We start from the raw sequence: 5,641 nt of genomic DNA, 5'->3' as shown, positions 1-5,641 counted from the left end.
GGGAGGATTTCGCGATCTGCAGGGCTCCCAATGCCGCCTGCCCTGCAGAGGGTCCCGGGGAACTTTGTAAACTGAAGGCGCCCAGGTCCGCCCAAGTCAACTGAACTAGAATGGGATGGGGTAGGCACTGGAACCTTGTTTAAAGTTCCCCAGGTGAGCCCAATGGACAACCAGAGTTGAGAACGCTCGAAGAACCCAACAGGAAAGCGAGCACCCAAACCCGGCAGCGCGGATGCCATGCAGTTACCCGGCAGCAGGGATCGGAGGGTCAGGCGCAGGCGCTCCGGAGCCCTCGCGGCCGCTCCGGGCCCACGGCGCAGGCGCGCGGGAGGTCCAGGCTGCCGGCATGGACAGCGACGCAGAAAAGCGCAGGCGCGCGCCGCCGCAGCTGGGGGCGGCTGCCAAATCACTTGCCGCTGGGCGCGAGACCGCGATGCGCGGGGGCAGGAGCGTGATGATGGCATCACGTAAGGAGAGGGTGTGAGAAGCCGGATCTTGTGGTGACCCAGTGGCCTAATGGATAAGGCATCAGCCTCCGGAGCTGGGGATTGTGGGTTCGAGTCCCATCTGGGTCGCGTGTGATTAGTTTTGGTGGAATAAAGGGTGATCATTGGACAGATTGCGACGTGGTTCTTTCGGTTCTCGACAGCTATCGTTATCACAAATGAAGAGGTGCTTTTGAGAGTTTTAAAAACACTGTCAGCGAATGGGTACAAAAATACGGTCAGACCTAGTGTTACGAAGCACAGTAGGGTAATTATAGCTAACGGTAATTTACTGTATATTTCAAAGTAGCTAGAAGAAAATATTTGAAATGCTCCAAACACAAAGAAATGATCAGTGCTTGAGGTGACGGCTATCCTAGTTATCCTGATTTGATCATTACATATTACACGAATGTAACACAGTATCACTTGTTATTCGGGGTGGGGTGGCTCACGCCTGTAATTCCAGCTCTTTAGGAGGCCAAGGCGAGAGAATAGCTTGAGTCCGGGAGTTTGAGACCAGCCTGGGCGACATAAGGAGAGGACACCACCCCCAACCCCAACCTCCCAGAAAAAAATTTTAAAATTAGCTGTGAGTTATACGATTGGGCCACTGCACTCCAGCCTGGGTAACAGAGCGAGACCCTGTCTCAAAAAACAAAAACAAAAAAACTCAAAATCGATATGAAGTATCAATCTTTAAAAAGAATTTAAAAACCAGGCCGTGGCTCATGCCTGTAATCCCAGTGCTTCGGGAGGCCGAGGCCTCACCTGAGGTCAAGAGTTCGAGACCAGACTGACCAACATTTGAAATACTAAATACGAAAAATTAGCCGGGCGTGGTGGCGCATGCCTGTAGTCCCAGCTAATTGGGAGGCTGAGGCAGGAAAATCTCTTGAACCTGAGAGGCGGAGGTTGCAGTGAGCTGAGATCGCAACGTTGCACTTCAGCCTGGGCAACAAGAGCAAAACTCCGTCTCTAAATATATATATATATATATATATATATATATATATTTTTTTTTTTTTTTTTTTTTTTTTTTTTTTAGGCCAGCCGCAATGGCTCGCAACTGGAATCCCAGCACTTTGGGAGGCCAAGGCAGGCTGATTACCTTAGGTCAGGAGTTCAAGACCAACCTGGCCAACATGGTGAAATCCTGTCTCTACTAAAAGTACAAAAATTAGCCAGGCGCTCTGGCCCATGCCTGTAATCCTAGCTACTCTGGAAGCTGAGGCAGGAGAATCGCTTGAACCCGGGAGCTGGAAGTTGCAGTAAATCGAGAACCGAGATGGTGCCATTGCACTCTAGCCTGGGTGACAGAGCCAGACTCCATCTTAAAAAAATAAATAAATAAATAAATAAATAAGGCCGGGCATGGTGGCTCATGCCTGTAATCCCAGCACTTTGGGAGGCCAAGTCGGGCGAATCACGAGGTCAAGAAATCGAGACCACCCTGGCCAACAGGGTGAAACCCTGTCTCTACTAAAAATACAAAAACAGGCCGGGCGCGGTGGCTCAAGCCTGTAATCCCAGCACTTTGGGAGGCCGAGGCGAGCGGATCACAAGGTCAGGAGATCGAGACCACAGTGAAACCCCGTCTCTACTAAAAATACAAAAAATTAGCCGGGCGCGGTGGCGGGCGCCTGTAGTCCCAGCTACTCAGGAGGCTGAGGCAGGAGAATGGCGTGAACCCGGGAGGCGGAGCTTGCAGTGAGCCGAGATCGCGCCACTGCACTCCAGCCTGGGCAACAGCGTGAGACTCCGTCTCAAAAAAAAAATAATAAAAATAAAAATAAAAATAAATAAAAATACAAAAACAGCTGGGCGTGGTGGCGCCTGCCTGTAGTCCCAGCTACTCGAGAGGCTGAGGCAGGAAAATCACTTGAACTTGGGAGGTGGAGGTTGCAATGAGCGCCAAGATTGCACCACTGCACTCCGGCCTGGTGACAGAGCGAGACTCTATCGAAAATAAATAATAATAATAATAATAATAACTTTAAAAAGTGTTTTTCTCCAGCATTATTGAGATGTAATTGACAAAAATTGCTCACATGGAGGAAGCATTTATTCTTGCTTAACTTTTACTGATTTTTAAACGAAAAAGACCTTACCAAACACAAACTGGCAACTAAACATATGGCATCATCTCTTTTTCTACTTTTTTTTTGTGTGTGTGAGATGGAATCTCGATATTGTAGCCCAGGCTGGAGTGCAATGGCACGATCTTGGCTCACTGCAACCTCCGTCCCCCAGGTTCAAGCGATTCTGCTGCCTCAGCCTTCCGAGTTCTGTCTACTTTTTCAACCCAAGATTCACAATGGGCAGCCACACTTACGAAACTTTCTCCCTATTCTTATCCCAAGGGATGTGTGAGCAGATCCAACTGTGCTGGCCTCAGATTTCCAGGACAGTACTAAGGAAAGTTTATAGCAGAGTAACTGTGGAGTTACACCATACAACTATAATAAACATAATTTATTGTTGCTGTCTTCAAAGTATTATGAACAACAAATTGTAATTAGGACAGTTCGTTTGTTTGTGCCTGTGTGTGTGTGAGAGAGAGATCTGCAAATTAGTGAAATAAAAAAAACACACACAATAATCAGAGTTTAAGCTTTTCAGATCAGTTCAGTTGACTAGCTTGAAATTTTTATTTATTTATTTATTTTTGAGACAGAGTCTTGCTCTTTTGCCTAGGATGGAGTGCAGTGCCATGATGGGGGCTCACTTCAACCTCCACCTCCCATGTTCAAGCGATTCTCATGCCTCAGCCTCCAGAGTAGCTGGAATTACAGGCATGTGCCACCATGCCTGGCTAATTTTTCTATTTTTAGTGGAGACTGGGTTTCACCATGTTGCCCAGGCTGGTCTCGAACTCCTGATGTCAGGTTATCCGTCTGCCTCAATCTGCCGAAGTGCTGAGATCACAGGCATGACCCACGGCACCCAGCCTAGCCTGGAAAGTTTAAACTCTTCTTGCACACTTGTACAAAAGGAACATCCACTGAGTTCATCCCTACTCTTTAAAAACAACTAAACACTAAATGCAATGTTGTGTCCTGGGTTGAAGTCTGAAACAGAAAAGGATATTAGTGGAAAAAAATCAGTAGACTCAAATACTGTACAGCGTGGAGTATCTTTTTTTTTTTTTTTTTGAGACAGAGTCTCGCTCTGTCACCCAGGCTGGAGTGCAGTGGCCGGATCTCAGCTCACTGCAAGCTCCGCCTCCCGGGTTTACGCCATTCTCGTAGCTGGGACTACAGGCGCCCGCCACCTCGCCCAGCTAGTTTTTTGTTTTTTTTTTTTAAGTAGAGACGGGGTTTCACCGTGTTAGCTAGGAAGGTCTTGATCTGCTGACCTTGTGATCCAGCCCGTCTTGGCCTCCCAAAGTGCTGGGATTACAGGCTTGAGCCACCGCGACCGACCGGAATTTCATTACTAGTAATGAACCAGTGTTGATTTCTTAGTTTTGACAAATATACATAGTGACATAAGATGTTAACATTAGGGTTAAGGGATATGCCAGAACTCTGCCCTACATTTGCAGCTTTTCTGTAAATCTGAATTTACTCCAAAATAAAAAGTGTATTAAAAGAAAATCCAACTACTAATAACCAGTGGAGAATTTTAATGGATACCCTTGTCCCTTAAGATTAGAAATTAGTGTTGAATTTTTTTTTTTTTTTTAACATGGAACGCTTCACGAATTTGCATGTCATCCTTGCACAGGGGCCATGCTAATCTAGTCTGTATCGTTCCAATTTTAGTATATGTGCTGCCGAAGCGAGCACTTAGTGCTGAATTTTTAAACCAGAAAGCATTAATAAATACAGAAGACCAAGAATAATTTCCAGTTCAATTCCTGGTAGGTATCTCAGAGTTGAATATTGGTGGCCACATTAGGTCCTTGGATGCAGTAGGTATTCAAAAAATCTGAACTGCGGCCAGGTGAAGTGTCTCATGCCTGTAATTCCAACACTTGGGGAAGCTGAGGGGAGAGGATCACTTGAGGCCAGGAGTTCAAGACCAGCCTGGGAAACATGGTGAAACCGCCCCCATCTCTACGAAACAATTAAAAAAAAAAAATCAGCCTCGCATGCAGTAGAACACACCTGTGGTCCCAGCTACTCAGGATGCTGAGGTCAGAGGATCCTTTAACCTAGGAGATTGAGACTGCAGTGAGCTGTGTTCATGCCACTGCACTCCAGCCTGACCGAAACCCTAACTCAAAACAAACAAAACGGCCAGATGCAGTAACTCAACTCATGCCTGTAATCCCAGCACTTTGGGAGGCCGAGGTGGGCAGATCACAAGGTCAGGAGTTCGAGACCAGCCTGGTCAATATGGTGAAACCCCGTGTCTACTAATAATACAAAAATTAGCTGGGCATTGTGGTGTGGTCCTGTAGTCCCAGCTACTTGGGAGACTGAGGCAAAAAGAATCACTTGAACCCAGGAGGTGGAGGTTACAGTGAGCCGAGATTGCACCACTGCACTCCAGCCTGGGCGACAGAGCGAGACTCCATCTCAAAAAAATAAAATAAAATAAAATAAACTGCATGGTCTCCTGTCCCCCACCTGCAGCCAGCATCTGGAAATTACAGACAGTGACAATGTGTCCTTGATCCCCCAAATGCACAGATATTGGAATGTGCAGCCCCCAAGTCTGGGCACCACAAACTCATCCTGGATTCTCTGCCCCTTGAGCTTCTGACAGCTGCTCAGTCCTCTACGGTGCTCATCTGCCTCTCCCACCTTCTTCCCCTTCTTCAGCCTCCTTCTGAGCCCAGCTCCTTCTCTCTGGGAGATGTTTCTAGCCTCACTCACCATAGTCCATTGAGCTGGAGTCAGCAAATAGTGATTGAGTGCCTTTAGCTTGTCCCTCTGCTGGCTCTTGCCTGAGTGCAGAAGCATTCTGCAAGACTGGGCGCAGTGGCTTAAGCCTGTAATCCCAGCATTTTGTGAGGCCGAGGTGGGCAGATCACCTGAGGTCAGGAGTTCAAGACCAGCCTGGCCAACATGGTGAAACCCATCTCTACCAAAAATACAAAAAGTAGCCGGGTGTGGTGGCACGTGCCTGTAATCCCAGCTACTCAAGAGGCTGACGCAGGAGAATCGCTTGAACCCAGGAGGCGGAGGTTCAGTGAGCTGAGATCG

General features: G+C 47.6%; 2 non-coding genes across 2 annotated transcripts; one reads left to right on the top strand and one right to left on the bottom strand.

The window, feature by feature from the left end:
- The first annotated feature begins 502 nt into the window (after positions 1 to 502).
- On the top strand, positions 503 to 575 carry TRNAR-CCG (transfer RNA arginine (anticodon CCG)). The gene has a single exon. It is a non-coding gene; the product is annotated as a tRNA-Arg (tRNA).
- Positions 576 to 4,169: 3,594 nt separating this feature from the next.
- LOC123569683 (U6 spliceosomal RNA) lies at positions 4,170 to 4,276 on the bottom strand. The gene has a single exon (XR_006693484.1). It is a non-coding gene; the product is annotated as a U6 spliceosomal RNA (small nuclear RNA).
- Between the last annotated feature and the right edge of the window lie 1,365 nt (positions 4,277 to 5,641).

The sequence above is a fragment of the Macaca fascicularis genome, chromosome 16 (genome assembly GCF_037993035.2).
Source record: "Macaca fascicularis isolate 582-1 chromosome 16, T2T-MFA8v1.1".
Lineage (NCBI taxonomy): Eukaryota > Metazoa > Chordata > Mammalia > Primates > Cercopithecidae > Macaca > Macaca fascicularis.
The sequence above is the reverse complement of the archived record's forward strand: the minus strand, read 5'-3'. Positions and strand labels throughout refer to the sequence as shown.